This window comes from Hylobates moloch, unplaced genomic scaffold, assembly GCF_009828535.3.
Source record: "Hylobates moloch isolate HMO894 unplaced genomic scaffold, HMol_V3 SCAFFOLD_1, whole genome shotgun sequence".
In the NCBI taxonomy this organism is placed as follows: Eukaryota; Metazoa; Chordata; class Mammalia; order Primates; family Hylobatidae; genus Hylobates; species Hylobates moloch.
The window spans coordinates 198968217-198980292 of NW_026652276.1; the positions used below are offsets into that span (position 1 = coordinate 198968217).

The 12076-nt window shown below is 38.1% G+C and overlaps 1 long non-coding RNA gene across 1 annotated transcript in view; it reads right to left on the bottom strand.

Annotated features, from left to right (window-relative positions):
- Positions 1–5089: 5089 nt before the first annotated feature.
- The window catches only part of LOC131380934 (uncharacterized), a 76675-nt gene continuing 69688 nt past the window's right edge, over positions 5090–12076 (bottom strand). The window contains exon 3 of the long non-coding RNA XR_009209226.1: positions 5090–5184. This is a non-coding gene — a long non-coding RNA (uncharacterized LOC131380934). The remainder of the gene's footprint in view (positions 5185–12076) is intronic.

Consider the following 12076-nt stretch of genomic DNA (forward strand, 5'->3'; position numbering starts at 1 on the left):
AGTTGCTATGGTGACATCACTTTGTACTTGCATCTGAAATTTCTATCTTGTAGTTTATAACTTCGTATTACCTTATTCCCATCGAAGTTTTTAAAAAGTGGTTTTGATTTTTGCTATGAGGCCCAAAGGACTCTTGCAACCCTTTCTCGACAGAGAGACCACTAATCAAAAGCAATGAAAATAAATCCTTACTGCACTTAGGAGCAGATCCAGACAGATCTCAGCCCCCATCCTCTCCCACCTACCATCTGGACCTCCCTGCAGTTATGGGAGCAGCAGGAGAAGGCAGAGAGGAGCACCTCCCCCGGTCCATTAACAGTGGCAACCACTAGAAGCAAGATCCAAAAAAAAAAGAGACCCTAAAGTCATGATTTCCCTCCATTACCAATGCTTCTCTGACCTGACAGGAGCTTTAAGAGATCCTCTAAAGTCCTGTTCAAATCTAAAATCTACAAATCTACAAATAATTAATAAGATAAAAAATAGCCATTCAAATTGAGTGTTTTACCCTTCTTACCAGAATTAGGGATTCAATTCAGATCAACTTTTTGATGTCAGATGTATGAATAAATTGTCATGGCTCAATTCCGTCCCCTACTCCTCCTCCATTTTCAACATTTTTTAAGCTGATATCCTTCTCATAAAACATCTTTCAATAAATTAAGTGGTATCTAGTTTCTTAGTAAGTATATGGCCTTCTCTGGGATTTGATCCATCATTTATTCTCTCCTTCTCTCTGTCTTTGCCTCTGTCTCTCTCCCTTCTTCAGTTATTCCTTTTCCATTGACCACTCATCCCAGTTAGTAAACAGGTCCAGCTCTTCCCACGTTAAATTAACAACAACAACAAAAAAGTCTTCACACTACTTAACACTCTCTCCCACTTCCGCTGCAATCCCATCATTCTCCTCCCTCCACTATATATGCCTTCACTTTCTTTTCCTACCTGCCTCACGGCAGTTTGCTTCCTTCTGTTGTCACTCTGCTGTAGCCGCTGTCATTATGGTCGGCAATGGCCTTTGAAAAACTAAAGCAACACTCATCTTACTGGAACTTGCTGTGCCATTTTATTTTGTTCATTTTTCTTAATTAAAATTTGCTTCCGTCGGGCTCATGAGCACTAAATTCTCCTGGTTTTTCCCCATTCCACCAGACCTCTGCCCCATTTCTCATTTTTTGCCTACTGCTCTATACTGGTGTTTTCTAGAGCCCTATCCCATGTTTTCTTCCTCTTCCTAGGCGCCTCACCCAACTGATATTATCAGCCATTCCTATATATCTCCATCTCTCTTCTGAGCTTCACATTTGTATTTTTAACCAGTGACTACTCTTTCCTCAGTTATCCACTGAATCTATACATTGCACCATATAAGACACACACAAAAATTAGCCTGACTGCTGGTTTCTTTTCACTCATTTTCTCCTCTTTTAAGTCTACCTTTTGTCCAAAGATACAAATCTTATCATTTTATTCCTCTGCTTTAAAAAATTGTAGGGTCTCCCTAGTGCCCAAAAGATAAAATGCCAACCCCTGACTTGCAGAGTCCTTTCTCTTCAGCCTACCTTTCCAGCTGCATTTTCTTTATTTCTCCTTTTTATGCTTCTAAACCTGCCAAGTAACTGTACCTTGGGTGTACTCCCCTGTCACATCATCTTTATAGGTTTGGGGTTTCATCTGTGGTTTTCTTGGGCTGGAATGCTCTTCACCAGTTCATATGTTTCTTCCTAAGTTAAATTTTCCTGGATTCCGCCCTCCTACCCCCACCACTGTTTGTTGATCTCTACCATAACATTTTTACCCTACTGCGGCCAGGCGAGGTGGCTCACGCCTGTAATCCCAGCACTTTGGGAGGCTGAGGCGGGCGGATCACGAGGTCAGGAGATCGAGACCCTCCTGGCTAACGCAGTGAAACCCCGTCTCTACTAAAAATACAAAAAAATTAGCCGGGCGTGTTGGCGGGCGCCTGTAGTCCCAGCTACTCGGGAGGCTGAGGCAGGAGAATGGCGTGAACCTGGGAGGCGGAGCTTGCAGTGAGCAGAGATCACACCACTGCACTCCAGCCTGGGCGACAGAGCGAGACTCCGTCTCAAAACAAACAACAACAACATTTTTACCCTACTGCAAACCTTGGGCGGACAGGGTTTCCCTACTTCCTGTGTCTAGCACAGTTCCTGAAACACAGTAAGGCTTTTAAAATACATGAATGAATGAACAAGTGAATTTACTGCAGACATACAATGAATAAAATTTATGGATGGACAGAAAAATGAGAAAGTTTGAAATTCAAGTGAACAAATAGGGTTTTCATTTACATTTGAGTTCATCATATTTCTGTGAATCATTCATAACAACTATGATTAATATGTGCCGTAATATGACTCTCCATTCTCTCCCCAATCCAAGAGTTTTCAGCAGGGGAAGTATGCCTTTGGCAACCCTCCCACCCCGTTCCCTAACTTTGGCTCCATTTCTCTCTCTAGGAGCCCTTTCCTCTTCTTTCCACCATTCCAATGTCCAATGGTGGAAATTCTTTCCATCATTAAGCACTAATCCTGTGCTCAAATATTGTACTTAGCTGAGCACAGAACTAATTCAGATTATTAAATTAAAACAATTTTTCTTCATATTTGTTGCAGCATAATGGTAGTAAATTGGGTAACTAATTGTAATCAGCTTTTATTCATTCCTCCTTCTTCCTCTCCTCAGTGATTATAAAATAATGCCCGCAAACCTTATTGGAATGAGGCAGATACAGGAAAGTATTTATGACCGTTGTAAGCAATGTCTATATTGATCCATTGCTAGCAGAAGATTTGGAATATGTTTTCAGATCTTTGCTCTCTTTTATAATAAATACTGGGATACTATGTCTAGGAGTAGAGACATCTAGACAGGATAGCATCTATTTGAGAACCAATTATTTTGGATTGCGATACTCAGTCCATGGAATTTGTAGGAGAACTAGAATTGCTGAAAATTGGGAAGATTTTAATTTTTGGAGATCTAGGCCAGTAGTGAAATAGCTGCCCATTTACTACCTTTTAATTAAGTGTCAAAGTCATATAACTTCAATGGACTATTGTTGCTGGTAGACTCCATTTTAAGAAGAACTATTTATCATCATTTTGGGGAGACTGATTACTCAAATGTTCACAACTAATTAATTGCTAAGTATCAATAAACACACTTTGGAACATTAAATATAAGTGGAATGTCACCTGAGGAAACAGGCAGTCCAAACTTTCTTCAAAAAATGTCAATTTTCTATTTCACAGAAAGGAAGTGTTTTTCATCATTAAGGCAGTTTTAAAAAGAACAATTACAAAATATTAAAACTACTTTTAATAGTTTGCCTATATTTCCAATACACAGATCCTGGACAGATAGAGGTTGCATTTTTCTCAATTCAGCTACAATTTTTAGGACAACATATGTATTAGATGTTTCTGAGCAGCTATGCTGTGTTCCCATCATCCTTTGCTTTTTTCTGTCCAAGAGAGAACACCAAGACTGAAGCCATTGAATCAGCCTTTAGTATCTATTGTTCTTAGTAACATTGAACCAGTGACAGAGCTGAATGAGAGCCCTTTAACAGCCTGGGGAAAGCATGGCATCATGTTCATGTCCTTGTCAGAAAACTGAGCTAGATAGAAAGCCTCATGCTACAATATAATTTTTGTTAGAGCTACAGATTGAGAGAAAAGAGATGTTAGGCTATAAGACTAACATTTTAAGTGTATGCCTAAGGGGTGCTAATACAGGAAATGCTAAATATTCAGCACTATCACTCAGCTTTGCATATGGAGAAAACAGGTTTAAAGACTTGAAGAGAATAAAATATATTATCGGCCAGGCACGCTGGCTCATGCCTGTAATTCCAACACTTTGGGAGGCCGAGGCGGGCGGATCACCTGAGGTCAGGAGCTCGAGGCCAGCCTGGTCAACATGGTGAAACCCTGTCTCTACTAAAAATACAAAATTTAGCTGGGTGTGGTGGTGCACACCTGTAGTCCCAGCTACTCGGGAGGCTAAGGAAGGAAAATCGCTTGAAACTGTGAGGTGGAAGTTGCAGTGAGCCAAGATCACACCACTGCACTCCAACCTGGGCAACAGAGCGAGGCTCTGACTCAAAAAAAAAAAAAAAAAGAAAAAAAAAACAAACAACAACAACAAAAAAACACAAAACAAAAATAAACCCCCAAACAAAATATATTCTCAGAGATCAATCTGAGGGACCTATGGAAGGACTATAGAGAAAAATCTCACCCCTCAGTGATGGTGGATAGCTCTCACAGGTTGCTTAAATGCATCTAAAACTTGTATCTTTTTGGCCTCAGCTGGTGAAATCACCTCCCTCATTCCTGCTGTCTATTACCTATTGAATCACTGCCCCCTCATCAGTAGGCAGAGTGGACAAAATGGCCCTGCTTCATGGAGAATAAGAGTTCCCTCTCCACCCAAATAGAGAGGCTTGCTGGTAGAATGGTGCTTAGATCTTTTACTCCCCATTAGCTATGTATCCCTGTTGAACACAATATCCTTGCTTAACCTGCGCATGACATAAAAAGCCCAACTTCTATCTCTTCTCTTGCACATATTTTTCCATACTGTTAAGATGAGGTAAATAGGAAGAATCATGTACAAATTGTAGTGGTTCCGAATATTTATTTCTTCTAAATGCAACATTATTTTTCTTTCAGACATCAGCTGCTGTAAATATGGGATAGCTCCTGTGTACTTACGTTTTTATTAGTAGTAGTATGTTTATATTATTAGTAGTATGTTTTTATTTTCCCTACTGAAAACTCTCTGAGAAATAAATAATTCAAAAGTTGAATTTCTACGGGCAACTCAGTTACCGTTGCTTTGGAAACTAGTTCTGTGTATATCTATGAACTCAATTAATATTGAACCAACATTTTTTAAATACCAGAAATAATTCTTATTTTCCAGGCGCTTTTCACTCTTTCATTGTTGATTGGATAAGGCTATTCAAATTGCACAGAAAATGATCTTATCAATAGTAACATCTAACCTGCACTTTCTGCTACAGGAATTATGGAAAGGATATAGAATTAGGTCTCCGCGTTGAGTCAAGGATGTTTGGAGTTAAATCCTGGGTTCCTTCATGACATTATGAATCTGAGTCTCTTTTTACTAAAGGAGAAGTTGCTTTGTGATTATCTGAAAAATTCATTTAGGAAAATTCAATTAGATATTTACATGTATAAATGCAATTAATAAATAGTAGCAATCTGTTTAAAATATTCAAGATAAGTTTGCAGATACTACTGCTCTGTCCTACCATAATTATACAACTAACAATGATTACTATTATTTAAGAAGAAAACCACAAATAAATAAATAATATCAAAGTTATCCCTTCAGGACATCTCTCCTTAGTGATATGCTTTTAATGGTAGAAAATACATATAATAGAATCTTGGTTTTGGAATAAACTTTGGATGTCCTCTAGAAATAGAGATGAGAGGACCAAATCTTGATGAAGATAGAAATGAATGATGATGTGATGGTGTGAGAACTATGAACTGGGACTATCTAGTCAGATGGGAGGTGTGGAAGTTGCCGCCAAAGGCAATCACAAAGCTTTTCCAGAAACAAAATGTACGCCTAATGGAAAAAGCTAATGGCCCAGGCATTTTCTAAAGCTACGTCCTGCTAAAAATCAGTGCATCTGGTAAACGTTTGACTTGTCAAGACAATTTCAATTTTCAAATTTTAGAGAAAGCAATAAACTCACGTTACGAAGACTGCAGAGGGTTGATGAAGAGAAACTGACAGAAACCTTGGGACCATGACATTTTAGAATGTATAACAGTCAAAAAAGCTTGTATTGGGCATAGGCATTAAGGTCACTAGTCTTTGAAAAAGTTAACAGTCAAAAACTTCAAAGAAACTACACTGGCCCCTCTATGGTCACTCATGATGGATTAAGGAGAGTAGGAAGGAGTAGGAACATTGTTACGAAAGAATCCCTTCAGAGGGAGAGGAGAGAGAGAAGCACCTAAATTCATCGGTGTCTACATAGGGAGGTCTGTGCCGAATTCCTCCTTTTGTTTTTTATTTTAAAGGTCAAGAAGGCTGAGATCTGTAGATATCATATGAGTAGAGCAGAAGTCCTTCAGAATGAATTAAAGATTGGGGAAAAAACTGAGAAGTTAAAGAGAACTTTTTAGGTGTACTTAGATAAAAACACATTGCAGAGAAAGTAGGATAGACTTTATGATCAGAAGAACAGACTGGAATCCTGATTTGCTCATGACTAGCTGGGAATTTTGTTACCTAACCAATTTGACCTTTATTCCTCACCTATGAAATGGTTACCGCACCCCAAAATTTCTAGTAAGGATGAAATAAAATTGGAAAAATATTTAGCCCAATGGTTGATAGTTGATGCATAATTAGTTCTATTTTAAAAGCATTAACTTAGCATCAATATTATTATTAACAATAATATAGACCCAATCCCTGGAGCTTATAACATGATAATGGGAGAAAAATTGAATTACCGTTTTATTTTCTATAATGTTACGTGTCACTTAAAATTTTGTTTCATTTGTGTGTCTGCATACATGATAAGCATTATTTCTTTCAACATTTAAGGCTATGGTGAGCATATTGATTACAATTGAGCTAGGAGTAAAGATTTTGGCATTCCATCAGATTAATATCGAATCAGTAATTAATCTACATGTTTAGGTGTGATTTAACAAATTGGGAATTAATCTGGCTACATTATTATTACATTCATATTTGATCATATTGTTCATATGAATATCTAGGAAGTCAAATTAACTTAATATATTCTATATGTAATATAGAGAAGTATTCAACAAATGTTTGGTGAATAAATAATGAATTAGGAACAAGAAAGAACTTGAGAAAATAAAGAGAAGTGATTATTAGGTGGTGAATGGGGTAATATTAGTTTCTCTTTTATTTCTTTCATTGTTGTTATAGTACTATTTTCTATATTACATAAAGAACACTTTAAAATAACTACAAAAAGATAGCAAGATGTACTTGGTACATAATGTTTCCCTGATTTTCTGTTTTGATAACTTGATCAAAAGAGGAAGCAAGTCTAATTTGTCGTAACTTGTATTTTATGGCTTCTGATCACTACCACATTCTATTTGAAGTGTTCACAAGTTATCTGTTCAATTACCTATGCTGAGTGCCTCCCAAATTTGATGGCAAGCAGGTTGGTCCAAATTGATGGTTTCCACCTTTTTTTCTTTTTTGACTGTTGAGAAAGTATTTACCTATAAATTTAAACTATCCTGTTGAAGGAATAACGTGACTAATAAAGATACACTATTTATGGGGATAAAATATGTAGAGTTTGAAATGTAATTTTGTTGTTGTTATTGTTCTTGCAAAAGAGGCTAGACTGATTCCAAATTCATTTGTGAATTATTCATTTGATATCAAGTAGTAATGCTTCCTATTGTGTGGTACTAAATTTAAACTGAAAGTACAAATTGGGAGACCAAATATGCTCCTTTATCGCTTGTGATACAGGTTTTGCTTCTAAAGAGCTCTAACTTGTGGACAAAGCCAATGAATTATGTTATTCATTCATTCAGTAAATATTTACTGCATAAATTTTATCTACAACGTGCTGTGGGGTGAATTAAAATTAAATGAAATTTATTTACTTAATAAATGTGTGATACAGTAAGAGAAGAAGAGATGTGCAAACTCCTATAGTAATAAGTTTACAAGAAGTATTGGTGGTGAGCCAGAGACATAGTGGAGAAGGTGGCATTTCACAGATCCTTAAAGAAATGATAAAATATGTAGAGGGAGAAGAAACTGGTGATGGGGATGGGATGGGGTGCTTAGTCAAAGCAGAAAAAATTTCATAAGCAATGTTAGAGATCGTAAGAATCAGGCACTTATGGGGAGTAAGGAATATTTCCACTAAGGATGAGTTTTTTACGAAAGATATAATGAAGGACAAACCTAAAGGCAGCTGTTTGGATCAGATTATGAGGAGTAATAAATTCTAGGCTAAGAATATTGATTTATTCTATAGGAACAGGGAAATAATTGTGGTTTTTACATAGAGAAGTGTATTATCATAATTACATTTCAGGGAAAGTTTTCCAGTAGTGATGTTTTCAATATATTTAAGAGAAAGAGTTTGAGATGGGTAATTATTAAAGGAGTCTAAGTGAGTAATAATAAAGGATAATCTAGACTGGTGACATGCTTTATTTTATTAATATATCTGCATACTTAATACAATGTTTTGCATTACTAACAAATCAAAAAAAAATTATTCAGTATCTCCTTACTTAAAACCCAGGCAAGATGTCATATTAAAGGTTAATTATGGTGACAGTAAAATTAAAAATAATTGTATCATTACTGACATGATATTCAATTCACGGGTATAAAATAAAATATAAGACAACTAAAAATCTCATGGTGTTTTATAAGCAAGTAGATATAAGTAAAAAAGTAATCTAAGGAAAACAGGTTTCTGCCAAAATGGAAAATTGTCTTAGGAACTGCCAATTGTCACCTGAGAATCTTTCCTCCCTTTCCATTTTAGTAATAAAACCACCAAATTTATCAAGGCCTGTGTTCCCCCAGAATAAAAGTTATACTTCCCAGCTTTCCTTGTAGGCAGATGGTGTCATGCCATTAAATTCTGGTGAATGAGATTTAGCAAAAGTGTCCTGTGTGACTTCTAGAAAATGTCCTTAAAGGGAAGGAGTGTGCTCTGTCACTTCTATTCCTGCCAGCTGGACTGTGGACCTCATGGCTGGAACCTAAGCAGCCACCTTGCACCCAAGATAAAAGCCAGGTATTGAAGACGGCAAAGCAAAAATCCAGGAGGAGTCTGGATCTCTGATGATCATGGAGTCATCATAGTACTCGTGGAGAATACAAATCAGATAAATAAAAAAAATGAATCTTGCTCAAATCACTGTTGTTTTGGTTTTCCCATCACTTGCAGCCAAACCTGATCTTTAGAATTTAATATTGTTCTAGCACTTTATGTCAAATGCCATGAGAACTGAAGGAACCCAGAATGTGAGATATGGTTTCAGGGTAGGCTTTACTATAAAACTGCTATAGGGAGATACTGGATAGGATCTGAGTGGAACAGAAAGAGAATAAAAAGGAAGAGAATTTGCTTGGTACAAATGTGTAAATCCGAGCCTGTATTTTTGACATCTTTAGTATTACAGATATATTGCTTCTCCTGCTGATCAAGTTGGTGTAGGTAATAAATCATAAATCTGAGTATACAATAAAATCTAGACATGTTGTTATACCTGTTCTACAAGGTGTCACTGCTGCCTAGAAGCAGCCTTGGACGTGGAAGGGGATTATTTTCCTGGTACCTGGTAAATTGGCCTGGGATTATAGAAGAGGCCTCTCTCTGTTGTAACTGTCATTCAGGAGGGTTTGGTGAGAAAGGAATAGAAAAGCATAAGAGCAATTAATTAAGAAGTAGATTTTTATTTAAATTGAACTTTCTTTCAGTCAATTTACATATATATAAATGGGCATTTGTCATATAAGGCACTCAAAGATACATTTCTTTGTTACTCCAAAGCACCTAAACCAGAGGAGGAACTAATTAAGTATTTCTTAAATCGAGGAAAGTGTCTTACATAGCCTTAATCAAAGCACAGCAGACTGAAGGAGGGAGCTTGTCCCTGGTCATTCGGGGCTCTTGGGCCAGGAGAGGAAGTAGAACCATTGTCATGGGACAGTAACTTGGGCTTTTTAAGCAGCAAGTAAAGATCGTCAGAGAGGCTCAACATAGACAGAAAGAGCCTGCTTCAGCAAAGACATGGAATGTAGAGCCAGGGACAGGGAGAAGTTTGGGCAGAAATCTTTTATCAGGGAGGTTTGTAAGGGAGTAGGGTGTCCTGGCAGGTGAACTCTGCAGAGCTCAGGAAGTCTAGAAACAAGCTGTGAGGCAGGCTGGCTGGCAGGTGGATTGGCAACATGTGGTGTTAGTCTAACTAGAGGGACTCCAGCTTAGGCCTCAGTAAGAACAGCTGGAGAATGTCAGGACAAATAACAAACTGAACTTAGATTTGGAAAACGAAATGGAGGCTTGGTGATGAGGAAGGATGTAAAAGACTGGCTATTCAGACCAGGTATAAAGAACAAGGTTAGAGGGGCCTTAGAGCAATATTTCCCTTGGATAAATAAGGTAACTGGATCCTGAGCTACTGAACTATGTAGGGATGCAGGGGTCCTTTTATTCTTGGGTCTAGAAGGATGTTGAGATCATGAATGGGATCCAATTGGCCTCACATCCAGAACCTAGAAGGCTTTAGCAAGAGGCAGGCAGCTAATCACATACTGAACAAAAAGTATTCACGTGCAACCAGGAAACAGTTGCTCACTCAAACCCATTCTGTGAGGCTGGTTCGACTCTGGCTTTAAATGCATTTTAGAACAAATACTGTTGACTTTTCTGGTCACTCTCAGAATAACCTCTGGTCATTTTAGTTTCCTAAGTCACAGTCCTAATATTAAAATGACCAATCCCCGTGTAATTGTAAAAACTTCCAATTACATCTATATCAACTCTTCTCTCTTCCTTAGCTTGAAGCTGTTCAAGGGAGGGTCATCTTCTTCGTTTTTGTGTTTTATGCTTGTATCTCTCTTCTCCCAGCTTGCTAACCTATGGTTTCCATTCAAGGTGAAGCTGCTGGGGTTTGGGGAAAAGATGAGGGAAGGGAAAATGTTTTGCTTGTCAGACAATGACATAGAGAACTGTAGCTGATGTTCTCTGGGCATGGTAGGTGTTTAAGGCTCTATTTCTCTTTTGAGATGCTTTTCAAGGTTCTTTGGAGATAAGCACATTGCTGAGGATCATTTATTCAAAGCTCCTGTGGTGCAGGGCAGTGCATATCCTCAGCTCCTAAACATCCATGTTACACTTCCTGCTCCTCCCTTCTCTAGTTTGATCATGTCTCCAGGCAATCTTCTTGAAGATCAGTGTTACTCAACCTGCTTCTCCTTTTCTCATTCCTTCTCTTATCTAGTAGATGAGAGACTCTTTTTTTTTGAGATGGAGTCTCACTCTATCACCCAGGCTGGAGTGCAGTGGCGTGATCTCGGTTCACTGCAACCTCTGCCTCTTGGGTTCAAGCAATTCTCTGCCTCAGCCTCCTGAATAGCTGGGATTACAGGTGCCCGCCACCATGCCCAGCTATTTCTTTGGTATTTTTAGTAGAAACAGGGTTTCACCATCTTGGCCAGGTTGGTATTGAGCTCCTGACCTCGTGATCCACCTGCCTCAGCCTCCCAAAGTGCTGGGATTACAGGCATGAGCCACCGCGCCCAGCCCCTGATGAAAGACTTATGCATTCTTTCCCTCAACAAATTTTGGAAGAATAGTCTACCCTAATGTATCAGCTTCTCTTAGTTCCTTTATCCAGTCACTGTCAGTTGGCTACTCTTCAATTTGTCTGGCCTGAGAGTGTGTCCTGTACTTTCCAAGTAGCAAAGGACATGCAAAGCTCTTGGTATAGTTGTGTTGTTATTGTTCTGCTGCTTCTTCCTCTTCCTCCTTTATCTCTCCTCCTCCTCCTTCTTCTTCTTCCTTCTCCGTCTTCTTCTCCCTCTCCTTCTCTTCCTCCTCCTCCTCCTTCTTCCTTTTCTTCCTCTTCTTTTTTTTTTTGATGCCTATTTTCCTGGGTAGAATAAGGGGGTGGGAGGTAGAGGACTCACAATACTCTGATAGTTCTTCCCATAAAACCTTTTTTAATCTCCATTTCTGCCCTTTTGTAACTTCAGTGTGGGTGAATTCCTACAGAAAACTAGCTTTTGACCATGTCCTTTGCAAGCCTCATCTAGTAATCGCACATCTCATTTTGAAGCATGGAGTAGTTTGCACATACCTGTTAAGGACTCAGCCAAAGCTAAGGCTTAAGTGCTTTAATTTCAACATTCAATCATAATCACACTCATCTACATTCTTTTTAAAATTCAGATTTCACCATGTTCTGATATCCCTTGTTGAATTTTTTCTTATAATTGTTCTCATTTGCTTATATTAACAAGCTTCATT